Source organism: Hyperolius riggenbachi, chromosome 8 (assembly GCF_040937935.1).
Source record: "Hyperolius riggenbachi isolate aHypRig1 chromosome 8, aHypRig1.pri, whole genome shotgun sequence".
Taxonomy (NCBI): Eukaryota; Metazoa; Chordata; class Amphibia; order Anura; family Hyperoliidae; genus Hyperolius; species Hyperolius riggenbachi.
Genome location: NC_090653.1, coordinates 172,740,007 through 172,758,704, shown reverse-complemented (window position 1 = coordinate 172,758,704; position 18,698 = coordinate 172,740,007).

The window sequence follows — 18,698 nt, the reverse complement described above, 5'->3', positions numbered from 1 at the left end:
GATGTAAACAGACTCTTTAAAAAACAAAACACCAGGAAAGCAATGGGACCAGACGCTGTGTCTGCGAAATGCTTGAATCTCTGTGCCGACCAATTAGCGCCTGTATTTACAGACATATTCCAAGCATCTCTAGAACTCTCAATTGTTCCTGCCTGTTTTAAAAGCGCAACTATTGTACCAATTAAAAAAAAAAAAAACCTGCATGTTTAAATGATTACAGGCCTGTTGCGCTGACATCACTGGTCATGAAAGCATTTGAAAAACTGATAATGACTTATCTGAAATCCATCACAGATCCCCTGCTGGACTCTTTGCAATTTGCCTACAGGCCTAACAGATCCGCAGACGATGCCGTGAACATGTGTATGCATTATGTACTACAGCATTTAGATATCCCAGGAACCTACACCAGGATTTTATTTATAGATTTCAGCTCTGCATTTAATACCATAATTCCATCACTGCTGCACAGCAAGCTCTCCCAGCTACATATACCTGAATCCCTCTGCAAATGGATAACCGACTTCTTAACCGACAGAAGACAGCGTGTTAGACTTGGTAAACTCACATCAAGCTCTCTGACAGTCAGTACTGGTGCACCCCAGGGCTGTGTGCTTTCCCCACTGCTGTACTCACTTTACACCAATGACTGCATCTCCACAGATCCATCTGTTAAGGTTCTGAAGTTTGCAGACGACACAACAGTTGTTGGTCTCATTCAAAACGGGGATGAGTCTGCATACAGGCATGTGGTGGGACAGCTTTCCTCCTGGTGCAGCAGCAACAACTTGGAACTAAATGCTCTCAAAACCATGGAGATGATAATAGACTTTAGGAGATCTCCCCCCAGCACCTCCCCTTACCCATAAATGGATCCACAATAACCCAAGTAGAGTCATTCAAGTTTCTTGGGTCCACGATCTCAAACAACTTAAAATGGGACAACAACACTGCCACTATTGTCAAGAAAGCACAACAGAGAATGTACCATCTACGGCAGCTGAAAAAGTTTGGCCTACCTCAAAATCTAATGGTGCAGTTCTACACTGCAATCATCGAATCAACCATAACATCATCTATGACTGTATGGTTCGGCTCCTGCTCAGCATTAGAAAAGGGGAGGCTGCAGCGCATCATCCGATCAGCGGAAAGGATAATTGGCTGTAGCTTACCTTCCCTGCAGGATCTTTACACTAGCAGGTGCAGAAAGAGAGCAACCAAAATTGCCTTTGACCCCTCTCACCCAGCTCACTCCATCTTCCAGCGCATGCCTTCAGGAGTAAGATTCCGGTCAATCGCTACCAAAACCTCTAGACACAGGAACAGTTTTTTTCCTCAAGCGGTAGCCATACTTAATGCTGAACCACGTTAGAGCTGCTAGGACTGAAAGTAATCAGCACAGAACTAAACATGAACAATTCTCACATTGCTTACTGCCACTATACTTATAATGTCCTTAACTTGTAATATTCACACTGTCTGTCCTTGTATTGTTTTTGTTTGTGTTTGTTAAGCAACTGCCAAGACAAATTCCTTGTAGGTGCAAACTTACTTGGCGAAAATAAATTGATTCTGATTCTGATTCTGATAATACCAGTGAGCAGTGAGCACAGTACAACCTAACTGAAGGGTATCACTGCCAAATGAGATGAATAATACCAGTGATCAGTGAGCACAGTACACAATGTCACTCACGAAACTTACTGAATGAACAGTACTGGCAGTTGGCAGTGTGACTGTCTCTAAGTAGTAGCTGAAGTGTATGACTGGTTAGCTGAATACAAGTGAGCACTCTGAACCTGCTTGCCTGCACTAAACACACTAATCACCAGTACACTCTGACTACACTGACTACAGCAATGACTCACTGGCTAGCTAACTAAATACAACTGGCAACTACAATATAAGTGCACTGTTAGGAGTAGAAACGCTGGGTTTTGACACAGAAAACGCACTTGCTAAAGGAACAACGGCCTGGAGATGCGGGCCAGTAAAAAAGGGCGCACATGGCTAATGGACAAAAAGGGCGCCGCCATAGACTGCAATGCAAAATATCGGCTATTGGGCGCCCCGACAGGAAAAAAGGGCGCCCGAGAAATAGCGGTTGCAGGGATCGCGTTAACAAAAGTTTTCGTTTACAAAATAAGGTTTATAACAAATATCATTTACAAGTTCGTTTTGACTTTGTGTTATACTTATTTTTCGTTTTTAAATTTCGCTTATAGGAGGTTTTACTTATTTTCCCGTTTTTACATTTCGCTTACAGGACTGTAACAAGTAAATTTTCGTTTACACTTATTTTGTCATTTAGAATTTGTTTTCATACGTACAATGCTTAACCCATTCAGGTTCCGTCGTTTTCACGTGAGAAGTGTTCACCTCCCATTCATTAGCCTATAACTTTATCACTACTTATCACAATGCACTGATCTATATCTTGTTTTTTCCGCCACCAATTAGGCTTTCTTTGGGGGGTACATTTTGCTAAGAGCCACTTTATTGTACATGCATTTTAACAGGAAGAATAAGAAAAAACGGAAAAAATTCATTATTTCTCAGTTTTCAGCCATTATAGTTTTAAAATAATACATGCCTCCATAATTAAAACTCACGTATTGTATTTGCCCATATGTCCCGGTTATAACACTATTAAAATTATGTCCCTATCACAATGTATGGTGACAATATTTTATTTGGAAATAAAGGTGCATTTTTTCCGTTTTGCATGCATCACTATTTACAAGTTTAAAATAAAAAAATATAGAAATATTTCATCTTTACATTGATATTTAAAACGTTTAGACCCTTAGGTAAATATTTACATGTTTTTTTTTTTTTTTATTGTAATGTTTTTTTTTTTTATTGTAAACATTTTATTTGGGTAGTTTTGGGAGGGTGGGAGGTAAACAATAGATTTATAATGTAAATGTGTGTTAATTTTATTTTATTTTTTTTACAGGTGTAGTATTACTTTTTGGCCACAAGATGGCGGCCATGAGTTTGTTTACATGACGTCACTCTAAGCGTAACACACGCTTAGAGTGACTCATCGCAGAGGGAACGGCCAGAAAAGGCGCAGCTTCTGAGAGAAGCTGTCGCTTTTTCAGCGGGGGAGAGGAATTAATGATCGGGCACCGTAGCCCGATGCATTGAGTCCCTGGCTACCGAATCCTCGGCCGGGAGTGAGCGTGCCCGCGCGCGATCGGCCGCGGGAGCGCGCGGTAGCGCGCATGGTTCCTGGACGTAGAAACTACGTCCAGGAACCAAAATAGGTTAAATATAATTTTCAACCTTATTCTATTAGAAACACATCGCTTTTGGTATTAACTTTGTTTTTCACACTTATAATGCGTCGATTTTAGTTTTTTTTTATTTACTGATATATCGCTTTTAATATTACCGTTATTTTAAGAATTCTAATGCGTATGTGATTGTAAGACTATTTATTCCATTATTTATACCGTATATATATATATATATATATATATATATATATATATATATATATATATATATATATACAGTGGTGTGAAAAAACTATGTGCCCCCTTCCTGATTTCTTATTCTTTTGCATGTTTGTCACACTTAAATGTTTCTGCTCATCAAAAACCTTTAACTATTAGTCAAAGATAACATAATTGAACACAACATGCAGTTTTAAATGATGGTTTTTATTATTTAGTGAGAAAAAAAAACTCCAAATCTACATGGCCCTGTGTGAAAAAGTGATTGCCCCCCTTGTTAAAAAAAAATAACTTAACTGTGGTTTATCACACCTGAGTTGAATTTCTGTAGTCACCCCCAGGCCTGATTACTGCAACACCTGTTTCAATCAAGAAATCACTTAAATAGGAGCTATCTGACACAGAGAAGTAGTCCAAAAGCAACTCAAAAGCTAGACATCATGCCAAGATCCAAAGAAATTCAGGAACAAATGAGAACAAAAGTACTGTAATTGAGATCTATCAGTCTGGTAAAGGTTATAAAGCCATTTCTAAAGCTTTGGGACTCCAGCGAACCACAGTGAGAGCCATTATTTACAAATGGCAAAAACATGGAACACTGATGAACCTTCCCAGGAGTGGCTGGCCGACCAAAATTACCCCAAGAGCGCAGAGAAAACTCATCCGAGAGGCCACAAAAGACCCCAGGACAACATCTAAAGAACTGCAGGCCTCACTTGCCTCAATTAAGGTCAGTGTTCACGACTCCACCATAAGAGACTGGGCAAAAACGGCCTGCATGGCAGATATCCAAGGCGCAAACCACTTTTAAGCAAAAATAACATTAAGGCTCGTTTCAATTTTGCTAAAAAACATCTCAATGATTGCCAAGACTTTTGGGAAAATACCTTGTGGACCGACGAGTAGTGTTGGGCGAACAGTGTTCGCCACTGTTCGGGTTCTGCAGAACATCACCCTGTTCGGGTGATGTTCGAGTTCGGCCGAACACCTGATGGTGTTCGGCCAAACCGTTCGGCCGCATGGCCGAACTAAGAGCGCATGGCCGAACGTTCCCCGAACGTTCGGCTAGCGCTGTGATTGGCCGAACGGGTCACGTGGTTCGTACCCGAACGCGCTCTGATTGGCCGAACTGTCACGTGGTTCGGGTAAATAAATACCCGAACCACGTCATATTTCCGCCATTTGTCTGTGGGTTTAGCTTTGGGTAGGCAGGCAGGGTAGTTCGCGCTCCAGCCACGCTAGCCAGGGTCCCCCCAGTCATTGTGTCGCTGCTGGGAATAGTAGTACACCGCTCGCTCAGCATTCTGTTTACTGCCACTCTGTGTACCTCGCTCAGCCACACTATATAGCATTCTGTTTACTGTTCTGTGTCTGCTGGGAATAGTAGTACACCGCTCGCTCAGCCACACTATATAGCATTCTGTTTACTGCCACTCTGTGTCTTCTGGGAATAGTGGTACACCGCTCACCCGCCACTGTATAGCATTGTGCTCTGTGTCGCTGCTGGGAATAGTGGTACACCGCTCACCCGCCACTGTATAGCATTGTGCTCTGTGTCGCTGCTGGGAATAGTGGTACACCGCTCACCCGCCACTGTATAGCATTGTGCTCTGTGTCGCTGCTGGGAATAGTGGTACACCGCTCAGCCACACTATATAGCATTCTGTTTACTGTTCTGTGTCTGCTGGGAATAGTAGTACACCGCTCGCTCAGCCACACTATATAGCATTCTGTTTACTGCCACTCTGTGTACCTCGCTCAGCCACACTATATAGCATTCTGTTTACTGCCACTCTGTGTCATCTGGGAATAGTAGTACACCGCTCACCCACCACTGTATAGCATTGTGCTCTGTGTCGCTGCTGGGAATAGTAGTACACCGCTCACCCACCACTGTATAGCATTGTGCTGTGTGTCGCTGCTGGGAATAGTGGTACACCGCTCAGCCACACTATATAGCATTCTGTTTACTGTTCTGTGTCTGCTGGGAATAGTAGTACACCGCTCGCTCAGCCACACTATATAGCATTCTGTTTACTGCCACTCTGTGTACCTCGCTCAGCCACACTATATAGCATTCTGTTTATTGTTCTGTGTCTGCTGGGAATAGTAGTACACCGCTCGCTCAGCCACACTATATAGCATTCTGTTTACTGCCACTCTGTGTACCTCGCTCAGCCACACTATATAGCATTCTGTTTACTGTTCTGTGTCTGCTGGGAATAGTAGTACACCGCTCGCTCAGCCACACTATATAGCATTCTGTTTACTGCCACTCTGTGTACCTTGCTCAGCCACACTGTATAGCATTCTGTTTACTGTTCTGTGTCTGCTGGGAATAGTAGTACACCGCTCGCTCAGCCACACTATATAGCATTCTGTTTACTGCCACTCTGTGTACCTCGCTCAGCCACACTATATAGCATTCTGTTTACTGTTCTGTGTCTGCTGGGAATAGTAGTACACCGCTCGCTCAGCCACACTATATAGCATTCTGTTTACTGCCACTCTGTGTACCTCGCTCAGCCACACTATATAGCATTCTGTTTACTGCCACTCTGTGTCTGCTGGGAATAGTAGTACACCGCTCACCCGCCACTGTATAGCATTGTGCTCTGTGTCGCTGCTGGGAATAGTGGTACACCGCTCACCCGCCACTGTATAGCATTGTGCTCTGTGTCGCTGCTGGGAATAGTGGTACACCGCTCACCCGCCACTGTATAGCATTGTGCTCTGTGTCGCTGCTGGGAATAGTGGTACTGTATAGCATTTCTGTACTGCCACTGTACTGCTGCCAGTCAGCGTGTACTGTAAGGATAAGTGAAATGAGGAAGAAATCCGGTGAAAGAGGGAGGGGCAAGGGAAGAGGTGTTTCCTCTGACTGTTCACGTACAGGCCAGAGGGGAGCACCCAAGAAAACCCACTCAATACCGCCCATGTTGTCCAGGACAACAACCCTCACAAATCCAAAAGAACAGGACCAGATAATTACTTGGATGACCTCTCAAGCGTCCAGCAGTGGGTTAAGCAGCACCAGCACATCACGCACGAGGTCCGAGTCCTCAGCCAGTTACAAGGAGCCAGTGGGCACAAAGCTGACACAACCGGCAGCGACACCACGCACACAACTGCCAGATAACCAGTCCGATGAATTACCTTAGGACACAATGGGGTATTCGCAGGAGCTATTCCCAGCCCAACAAACTTCCACCTTTCAAAGGTCAATGGAGGAACAGCCAGAAATGTTGTGCCTGGATTCACAACCATTAACCTCCTTGGCGGTCTGATTCTTTCCAGATTTTAGGGTCTAAAAGCGGTGCAATTTTTTTCACTCTTTCAGACCCTAAAACCTGAAAAAAATCATTCTGGCAGGGAGATCTGCAGCAAAATAAAAAAAAAATTACCTTCCTGGGCTCCTGGGCTGCAGTTTTCTCTTTGCCCACAAGATGGCGCTAATATACATATAAACGAACTTCTCTATATTTCTCTAATATAGAGAAGTTCGTTTTCAATGTTAGCCCCGCCCCCGATGACGTCACGCTGCCACCACCGCTCTGCTGCCACCACCACGGCTGCGCTGCTCCAACTGGCTGCCGTGTTCCTCGGAAGAATAGCGGGGACATGGGGGATCCCGGCGGCCAGGGAAAGACCCCACACTGCCGGGGAGAGAGGCTGGAGTCCCGCTGCGCAGCGAGATCGCGCGCGGGACTCCACAACTACAGGTAAAGCTCTGCAATGCCTACCCCGACCTGAGCTCGGGATCACCGATAGCAGCTGCTTTTTTCTACCCCGAGCTCAGGTCGGGAAAACCGGCAAGGAGGTTAACTGTGGGAAATGCACCGCGCACTGAAATACAAGGCGAGTCCGAGGAGGATTCGGAAACCCAAATCCCAGAGCAAGTTGGGCAGGAGGGGTTGCAATTGCAGGAGGTCGGCCGACAAGATCTGGAAGGTTGTTCTGGGGAGCTCTACTCCACGGCGGCGGCCCCTCACAATGACATATGACGAGTTTCAGGAGATGGAAGAGGAGGGTATGGACAATGTGGACAGAGACCCAGATTTTGTTTGTAAACGAGAACATCGCCGTCGTAGCAGCAGCACAGATGAGTCTGTTGAAGAACCCACTGCTGCACGAGTTCGCCTTGTGCCACAAGGTAGGCGGCGCGCAATTTCAGGCACCACAAGCGTGGAAGTTCAAGTGGGAGGCAAAAGAGGAGCAAACAGAAAGGTAGGTGCTCCAAAGTCTGGGCTTTCTTTGAAGACTGCACTGAGGATGTTACCATGGCGATTTGCAAGGTGTGCAAGACCCGCCTGAGCAGGGGGAAAAGTATTAACAACCTCTCCACCACCAGCATGAGCCGCCACATGCTATCCAAACATCCCACTCTGTGGGCAAAACGCGGCAGGACAGGGTACCAGCAACACTGCCTCCCTTGGGTTCACCAAACTCACCACCAGACCCGCCTCAGCAGCAGCAGTAGCCCAGCCATTGCGTGGTTCACAACATTCACAAACATCAGACGACGCTGACACTGTCACTTTCCGGAGTAGTGCTCTTGAGGTCTCCCAGTGTTCATCAAACACAACAACCAACAGCCCTTCCGTGTGCAGCGCTACGGTTCAGTTGTCTGTGTCGGAGATGTTTGAGCGCAAGAGGAAATTGCCAGCAAATGACCCCCGGGCCGTGGCAGTAACAGCCAGCATAGCCAAGCTTCTGGCCTGCGAAATGCTGCCATATCGAGTGGTGGAGACAAACAGCTTCAAGGGCATGATGTCAGTGGCCATCCCACGTTACGTGGTTCCCAGCCGCTACCACTTTGCGCGCTCTGCAGTGCCTGAGTTGCATGAGCACGTGGTCAGCAAAATAACCCGAAGCTTGAAGAATGCCGTTGCCTGCAAGGTTCACCTCACCACTGACACCTGGACGAGCCAGGGTCGATACATCTCCCTTACCGCGCACTGGGTGAACCTTGTGGAGCCTGGCAGCGATTCCTCACCTGCTACGGCGCGGGTGTTGCCCACGCCGCAAACAGCTGCACCGCCGTCCCTACACAGATGGTGTAGCGTTTCCGGTCCCTGTTTATTGAACCTCTCATCTGTATTACATTTATGACTGCATGGCGGCAAAAAGCATTGCTGCTATATCCGCATGCTTTTTGTCCTCATGCAAGGCCTGGGTTGTTGTGTCTCACAAAGCGTGGCCTTCTCCTCCTGCGCCTCCTCCTGTTCCATCACGTCTGCTGCTGCTGGGTTAGCGTTGCCGCGTGGTCCCTGTTTATTGAACCACTTATCTTTATTACATTTATGACTGCATGGCGGTACAAAGCATGCTATCCGCACGCTTCTTGTCCTCATGCAAGACCTGGGTTGTTGTGTCTCACAAAGCGTGGCCTTCTCCTCCTGCGCCTCCTCCTGTTCCATCACGTCTGCTGCTGCTGGGTTAGCGTTGCCGCGTGGTCCCTGTTTATTGAACCACTTATCTTTATTACATTTATGACTGCATGGCGGTACAAAGCATGCTATCCGCACGCTTCTTGTCCTCATGCAAGACCTGGGTTGTTGTGTCTCACAAAGCGTGGCCTTCTCCTCCTGCGCCTCCTCCTGTTCCATCACGTCTGCTGCTGCTGGGTTAGCGTTGCCGCGTGGTCCCTGTTTATTGAACCACTTATCTTTATTACATTTATGACTGCATGGCGGTACAAAGCATGCTATCCGCACGCTTCTTGTCCTCATGCAAGGCCTGGGTTGTTGTGTCTCACAAAGCGTGGCCTTCTCCTCCTGCGCCTCCTCCTGTTCCATCACGTCTGCTGCTGCTGGTGCTGGGTTAGCGTTACCGGTCCCTTTTCCTGGAACCTCTTCTCTGTATTACATTTATGACTGCATGGCGAAAAAAAGCATGTTACCTGTGCAAAGAAACATGACATTTTCCACATTTAAAAGACAGTTTTTCCTTTGAAACTTTACAATCAATTTTCTCAAAAACTATAAGCTCTTTTTCAAATATTTTTTTCCCTCTTGTACCCACTCCCAAGGTGCACATACCCTGCTAATTTGGGGTATGTAGCATGTAAGGAAGCTTTACAAAGCACGAAAGTTCGGGTCCCCATTGACTTCCATTATGTTCGGAGTTCGGCGCGAACACCCGAACATCGCGGCGATGTTCGGCGAACGTTCGCGAACCCGAACATCTAGGTGTTCGCCCAACACTACGGCGACGAGACAAAAGTTGAACTTTTTGGAAGGTGCGTGTCCCGTTACATCTGGCATAGAAGTAACACAGCATTTCAGCAAAAGAACATCATACCAACAGTAAAATATGGTGGTGGTAGTGTGATGGTCTGGGGTTGTTTTGCTGCTTCAGGACCTGGAAGGCTTGCTGTGATAGATGGAACCATGAATTCTACTGTCTACCAAAAAATCCTGAAGGAGAATGTCCGGCCATCTGTTCGTCAACTCAAACTGAAGCGATCTTGGGTACTGCAGCAGGACAATGACCCAAAACACATCAGCAAATCTACCTCTGAATGGCTGAAGAAAAACAAAATGAAGACTTTGGAGTGGCTTAGTCAAAGTCCTGACCTGAATCCTATTGAGATGTTGTGGCATGACCTTAAACAGGCGGTTCATGTTAGAAAACCCTCAAATAAAGCTGAATTACAACAATTCTGCAAAGAAGAGTGGGCCAAAATTCCTCCAGAGCGCTGTAAAAGACTTGTTGCAAGTTATCGCAAATGCTTGATTGCAATTATTGCTGCTAAGGGTGGCCCAACCAGTTATTAGGTTCAGGGGGCAATTTCTTTTTCACACAGGGCCATACAGGTTTTGAGTTTTTTTTCTTACTAAATAATAAAAACCATCATTTGAAACTGCATTTTGTGTTCAATTATGTTATCTTTGACTAATAGTTAACGGTTTTTGATGAGCAGAAACAATTAAGTGTGACAAACATGCAAAAGAATAAGAAATCAGGGAGGGGGCAAATAGTTTTTCACACCACTGTATGTATATATATATATATATATATATATATATATATATATATACATATATATATATATATATATATATATATATATATATATATATATATATATACAGTGGCTTGCAAAAGTATTCGGCCCCCTTGAAGTTTTCCTCATTTTGTCACATTACTGCCACAAACATGAATCAATTTTATTGGAATTCCACATGAAAAACCAATACAAAGTGGTGTACACGTGAGAAGTGGAGCACAACTGATACATGATTCCAAACATATTTTACAAATAAATAACTGCAAAGTGGGGTGTGCGTAATTATTCGGCCCTCTGAGTCACCACCTTTTGCTGCAATTACAGCTGCCAGTCTTTTAGGGTATGTCTCTACCAGCTTTGCACATCTAGAGACTGAAATTCTTGCCTATTCTTCTTTGCAAAACAGCTCCAGCTCAGTCAAATTAGATGGACAGCGTTTGTGAACAGCAGTTTTCAGATCTTGCCACAGATTCTCGATTGGATTTAGATCTGGACTTTGACTGGGCCATTCTAACACATGGATATGTTTTGTTTTAAACCATTCCATTGTTGCCCTGGCTTTATGTTTAGGGTCGTTGTCCTGCTGGAAGGTGAACCTCCACCCCAGTCTCAAGTCTTTTGCAGTCTCCAAGAGTTTTTCTTCCAAGATTGTCCTGTATTTGGCTCCATACATCTTCCCATCAACTCTGACCAGCTTCCCTGTCCCTTCTGAAGAGAAGCACCCCCAGAGCATGATGCTGCCACCACCATATTTGACAGTGGGGATGGTGTGTTCTGAGTGATGTGCAGTGTTATTTTACCATCACACAAAGCGTTTTGCATTTTGGCCAAAAAGTTCCAAAAAGTTCAATTTTGGTCTCATCTGACCAGAGCACCTTCTTCCACATGTTTGCTGTGTCCCCCACATGGCTTGTGGCAAATTGCAAACAGAATTTCTTATGCTTTTCTGTTCACAATGGCTTTCTTCTTGCCACTCTTCCATAAAGGCCAACTTTGTGCAGTGCACGACTAATAGTTGTCCTAAGGACAGATTCCCCCACCTGAGCTGTAGATCTCTGCAGCTCATCCAAAGTCTTTATGGGCCTCTTGACTGCATTTCTGATCAGCACTCTCCTTGTTCGGCCTGTTAGTTTAGGTGGACGGCCTTGTCTTGGTAGGTTTACAGTTGTGCCATACTTCTTTCATTTCTGAATGATCGCTTGAACAGTGCTCCATGGGATGTTCAAGGCTTTGGAAATCGTTTTGCAGCCTAAGCCTGCTTTAAATTTCTCAATAACTTTATCCCTAACCTGTCTGGTGTGTTCTTTGGACTTCATGGTGTTGTTGCTCCCAATATTCTCTTAGACAACCTGTATTTGTATTTGTACTGACGTTAGATTACACACAGGTGCACTCTATTTAGTCATTAGCACTCATCAGGCAATGTCTATGGGCAACTGACTGCACTCAGACGAAAGGGGGCTGAATAATTACACACACCCCACTTTGCAGTTATTTATTTAAAAAAAATGTTTGGAATCATGTATGATTTTCGTTCCACTTCTCCCATGTACACCACTTTGTATTGGTCTTTCACGTGAAATTCCAATAAAATTGATTCATGTTTGTGGCAGTAATGTGACAAAATGTTGAAAACTTCAAGGGGCCGAATACTTCTGCAAGCCACTGTGTATATATATATATATATATATATATATATATATATATATATATATATATATATATATATATATATATATATATATATATACACACACACACCTTTTTCTATTTATAATATTATTAATGTGTATGTGATTTTAAGGCTATTTATTCTATTACAAATGTATAAATTATTCTATTTATGTTATTTATAGTGAAGTAGTTTAAGGATTAAATATATTATTTTTATTTGTGTGTAAGGGTGTATTTAGCAGTGGGGATGGTTAGGGTTAGGCACCACCAGGGGGATGGTTAGGGTTAGGCACCACCAGGGGGGTGGTTAGGGTTAGGCACCACCAGGAAGGTCTTAGGGTTAGGCACCACCAGGGGGTGGTTAGGGTTAGGCACCACCAGGGGGCTGGTTAGGGTTAGAAACCACCAGGGGGTTCTTAGGGTTAGGCACCACCAGGGGGGTCTTAGGGTTAGGCACCACCAGGGGAGTGGTTAGGGTTAGGCACCACCAGTGGGGTGGTTAGGGTTAGGCACCACCAGGGGGGTGGTTAGGGTTAGGCACCACCAGGGGGGTGGTTAGGGTTAGGCACCACCAGGGGGGTCTAGAGGTTAGGGATAGGTACAGAGAGGGTTCTGTGTGAGAGTAGGGTTAGGTATAGTTCCCGTACAGTATACACCACCAGGGGGGTGGTTAGGGTTAGGCACCACCACAGGGGTCTAGGGGTTAGGGATAGGTACAGGGAGAGTTCTGTGTGAGAGTAGGGTTATGTATAGTTACAGTAAAATATACACCACCAGGGGGGTGGTTAGGGTTAGGCACCACCAGGGGGGGTCTAGGGGTTAGGGATATGTACAGGGAGGGTTCTGTGTGAAAGTAAGGTTAGGTATAGTTACAGCACAATATATGTAATATATACAATTTATTACATTATGTATATTTAAACAAAGAGGGGTCTAGGGGTTAGGGATAGGGATAGGGAGAGATCTGTGTGAGCCTACAGTTAGGTATAATTGCAATAAAATATCTGTAAAATCTACCATTGTATTACTATGCTTAATACAAGTGTAAATATCGTTTTTTGTTATAGACGCTATTTGACGTTTCATTTCAGAATTCGTTTCTTGTTATAGACGGTATTTTGCCATTTAATTTCCGTTCAACCTATTTAGCACTACATTTTCGTCTACAAGCTATAAACGAAAATTATTGTTTTACATCACAACCTATAATTTCGGCTATATCCCGCACCCTTTTTTCCAGGCGCCCTTTTTTGATACACGCCTGGAGATGATCCTCTCAGTACCAGAGTCTAGCAAGGACGGAGCTTTTCCATCATGGCCGCTGCTTTATATGCAGGAGGGGAGGGCATAGCCTCCCCTCCTGTGATTGGTTGCTAGGGCCTGGCTGGGGGCTTCTGATTGGGCCAGGGAAGTCACTTCTGCTTACTTCCGCTATTCACGACCTAACCATGAGTTCTGCTCCGTTTTCACGAGCGTGAATGCGTTCAATTCATTCACTGTTTGCCGAAGTGGATTTTAGTGAATGAAAATTGATCCACGACGACAAATACCCGTGGCGGATAGCTGAAAAATGGTCATGGAATCACGGCAAATCGTGATCGCGACCTCCATCCGAACATCACTGTTTACCACCAAACCCGGCAAAAGATTACGCGTAAACTATGCGCAAATTCATGTGTAATTTGGAATGGGAAAAATTACCTATGAAATTCATTACTCTTTTGCACTGAAATTTTGCAATAAGATGCGTATTAAGATGCGTAATTACGCATTGGCATAATTTCTGCTCATTACTAATCCTGATGTAAAGGGCCAGTGTTCATGGTCGTATCATAAGTGAAAAACATAAAAACAACAAAATAATCCATATACAGGCTGTATATACACATATATGAAAGTAAAAATAAACATAAAGATAAAAAGAGGGTTCATAAAAGAGAGGACTAAGATAAAATGATAATATATTGTAAAGGTGTTTAGTAAATTTTTTCGAGTCATTGAGACCACTTGGAGTCAGGGTTTTAAGGATCTGGATACCATACATCTCTCTTTTTTTGAATGTTTTGAAAGTGTCAATGTGAGGGTGGTTGATTTTCTCAATAAGGGTGGTCTGGAAAAGATTAGGTTTGCTGTCGTGGGTGCGGCTAAAGTGCCATTATAAACTGTGCAGTGGGTATTTTTTCAGGATATTTTGTTTATGTTGGCCTATTCTGATGTCTGTGTGGTTTGTCCTACATATTTTAGGTTGCAGGGGCAGGAAATTACATTGATCACGTTTTTGGACTGGCTGAGTGACTGTTGATGTTATCTCTGATCCGATAGGTAGAATTAGTGGTGCTCAAATACCCCTTTTTAAAATTCGAGTTTGGTCGAATTCGAATAGTAAATTATTCGAGGTCATTCGAATATTCGAGTCGAATAATTTTTACTATTCGATTCGACCTCGGACTTCGAGCTCACTATTCGAGTCGGTATTCGAGCTGACTATTCGAGCTGACTATTCGAATTGGCCTTAAATAGCTTCCAACACTTGTTTTGAGGGTGAATGATGCAAGAAACCTCTTTTTTTCCAAGTAACAACAGCAAGTGATTATGTGGGGATGTTCCTTTAAAAAAAAATGTGGAAAGAGAAGTTGTGTCCTTAATTTTGTTCAGTAGTGTTACTGTATATACTTGTTCGTCTTCTTCTATATCGTCTTCTTCTATATCGTCTTCTTCTATATCGTCTTCTTCTATATCGTCTTCTTCTATATCGTCTTCTTCTATATCTTCTTCTTCTTCTTCTTCTTCTTCTTCTTCTTCTTCTTCTTCTTCTTCTTCTTCTTCTTCTTCTTCTTCTTCTTCTTCTTCTTCATCTTCTCCTTCCTTTTCAATATAGTCTTATTCTTCTTCACGTATTTCTCTTTTCAATTTTTTTTTAAAGAAATGCAGCTATTTTTGAGCGTAACAAATAGCTGGTGGGCGCACGCATGTTGGAAGCGCCATTGTATGTGCTCCCTGGCAGTGGAAACACAAAGACAGCAGGAGGTAAATTCAGCAGCAGGAGGAGGAGGATGAGTGTGTGGCAGCAGGCAGTCAATGAGGCAGGCAGCTCGCCGTGACATAATAGCCCTGGTACCTAGCGGTGATACCAGGGCTGTAAATAAACACAACAGGAGGTCCCAGACAGCGGTCGTGCAGCCCACATTGTGTCCAATACACAACTGGGACAACACAGTTTTCAACCCGGGCACCTCAGAAAAATTAAACCTTTTTTTTTTTTTTATGGTTTTTTGGTTTTTGGTTTTGCAACCAATATAGCTATTGTTTGACGTAATAGCTGGTGGCAGAGTGGCAGCAGAAGGTAAATCATCTGTGTACCCTGGCAGTGGGAAACACAGACAGACAGCAGAAGGGCAGTACACAGCAGCCCACTGTAGGTGTAAAATGTGTGGCTGCAGGCGACGTAATAGTCAAAGTGAACCAGGCTGGCTTAGTGAGCAGGAGCCAGGAGGTGGTAAAGGGTGGTAAGGCACATTAACGATGGTTCCGGCAGCCAGTTCATGTCCCCCTCTCGCCGACAACAGGGGCCAGGAACTCGCCTTCCACCCACGCCTGGTTCATCTTGAGAAACGTCAGTCTGTCCACAGACTTGTGAGACAGACGTGAGCGTTTCTCGGTGACCACGCCACCAGCTGCACTGAAGCAGCGCTCGGACAGCACGCTGGAAGGGGGGCAGGACAGCACTTCCAGGGCGTACTGCGCCAGCTCGCTCCAGATCTCCATGCGCTTGACCCAATACTCCATGGGATCAACAGGGGCATCGCTGTCAAGCCCGCTGTACGACCCCATGTAGTCAGCCACCATGCGGGTCAGGCGCTGGCTGTGACCGGAGGAGGATGCTGCTGCATGCATCTCCTCTCTAGTCACTGCTGCCGGAGCCTCTACAGTCCTGTAGAGCTCGTGGCTGAGAGACAGCAGGTCTGTGGGGCGCTTGCTGCTGCTGGATGCAGGCACCTGCTGCTGCCTCTGTGCTGGCTGCTGGACAGTGGGGGTGGAAGGCTGGGGGAAGGCTTCCTCCAAGCGCTCAACAAGGGCCTGCTGCAAGCTCCTTATTTGTTGCGCTGGGTCTCCTCCTGCAGGCGGCAGGAACTGGCTCAACTTCCCCTTGAGGCGTGGGTCCAACATCATGCTGATCCAGATGTCCTCCCTCTGCTTCATCTGGATCACCCTGGGGTCCCTGCGCAGGCACGTCAGCATGTGCGCTGCCATTGGGAAGAGGCGGGCCACGTCTGCTGGCACATCGACGTCAGTGCTGTCCTCATCCTCCTCCTCTGCCGCCTCATCCTCTCTCCACCCCCGCACCAACTCAGCTGCGCTGTGCTGATCCCCCTCATCAGCAGCCAGGTCAGGGACCTCCACCAAGTCCTCCTCCTCCTCCCCCTCAGAGGTGGACTGCGCAGCTGGTTGCCGCTCCTGCTGGTCCAAGGCTGCCGCTCCCTGTTCCAGCAAAGCATCGAGGGCCCTGTTCAGCAGAGAAACCAGGGGCACCCACTCGCAGACCATAGCATGGTCCCTGCTCACCATGTTTGTGGCCTGCAGGAAGGGAGCCAGCACTAAGCACACCTGCTGCATGTGCCTCCAGTCATCATCGGGGACGATGGACGGGAAGTTGCTGGTCTTGTCCCTTCTCTGAGCTGCGGAAACAGTGGCCAGGGCAAGGTACTGTTTGACAGCGCGCCTCTGTTCAACCAGACGCTCCAACATCGCCAGGGTGGAGTTCCAGCGAGTCGGAACGTCAAGGATCAGCCGATGGCGTGGCAGATCCAGCTCCTTTTGCACGTCTTCCAGGCTCGCACAGGCTGCAGCCGAGCGCCGGAAGTGACGCACAACATTCCTTGCCGTTTCCAGCAGTTCGCCCATCCCCTGGTAGGTGCGCAGGAACTTCTGCACCACCAGGTTCAGCACGTGGGCAAGACAGGGGATGTGGGTCAGGTTTCCCCTGTCTATTACGGCAACCAGATTGGCCCCATTGTCGGCCACCACCTCTCCGACTCTGAGGCCTCTGGGGGTCAGCCAAATCCTCTCCTGCTCCTGGAGTTTGGCCAACACATGGGTTGCCGTCAGCTTGGTCTTCCCAAGGCTGACCAAGTGCAGCAGCGCTTGGCAGTGGCGGGCCTTCACGCTGCTGCTGAGGCGGGGGGTTTGGCCAGGTGTGCCGGAGGATGGCAGAGGATCGGAGGAACCTGCTGCAGTTCCCCTGAGCCTGCGGGGTGGCACCACCCACTGTGTTGCTGCTGCTGCTGTGCCCGCTGCTGCTCTCCCATCCTCACCCCCTTCCACCAAGCTGACCCAGTGGACAGTGAAGGACAGGTAGCGGCCTGTCCCGAAGCGGCTGCTCCAGGAGTCCATGGTGACGTGGACCCTTTCACCAACCGCGTGCTCCAGCCCTCGCTCCACATTGGCCATCACAAAGCGGTGCAGTGCAGGAATGGCCTTGCAGGCAAAGAAGTGTCTGCTGGGGAGCTGCCAGTCTGGGGCTGCGCAAGCAAGCAGCGCACGAATGTCGCTCCCCTCCTGCACGAGCGTGTACGGCAGGAGTTGGGAGCACATGGCCCGTGCCAGCAAGCCGTTCAGCTGCCGCACGCGACGGCTGCTGGGAGGCAGAGCCCTAACCACCCCCTGGAAGGACTCGCTCAAAAGGCTCTGGCGTGGCCTTTTGCTGACACGGGAATCAGCAGACACAGCAGAGGAGGCCACTGAGGACTGGCTGCCAGAACAGGCCTCAGTGTCGGCGGCAGGAGTTGCAGAGGGGGGAGGAGCAGTGCGTTTCCGCACTCCTGCTGGTGCTGCTGGAGGAGCAGGAGGGCGGGTGGCTGCTGTTGCTGCTGCTGCTGCTGAAGGCTGTGCAGTGATGGGTGTGGTGCCACTGCCAGCACCAGATGCCTTCAGCCTCTGGAACTCCTCATGCTGGTGGAAATGTTTAGCCGCAAGGTGGTTGATGAGCGAGCTGGTGCAGAACTTTAAGGGGTCTGCACCTCTGCTCAACTTCCGCTGACAGTGGTTGCAAGTGGCGTACTTGCTGTACACAGTGGGCATGGTGAAATATCGCCAGATTGGTGACTTAAACATCCCCCTACGGCATGGAAGCGCTGCTGCCTGTCTCCCTGTGGTGGTTGGGGGGGGGCTTGGGGGGCTTGGGTGCGGCTGGTGGTGGTACTGGCAGATGCTGCTGCTGCTGCTGCTGCTGAGCCTGAGACACCAGCAGGCTGTGGGACCTGCCTACTGCTGCTGCCAATGCTTGCAATGATGCGCCTCCTTGCAAGGCCCACAAGAGCATCCTCCTCCTCCTCCTCAGAGCTGCTGAGGACGACATCCCCTGGAGGTGGTGGCACCCAGTCTCTGTCTGTCACCGGGTCATCATCATCCTCCCCCTCCTGAAACATGTCCTGCTGGGATGAGGACCCCCCAAACTCCTCTCCTGATGCATGGATGGGCTGCTTGACTGTCGCCACAGTCTTGCTGTCCAATCCCTCATCCCCCAAAGTGCCCATCAGCATCTCCTCCTC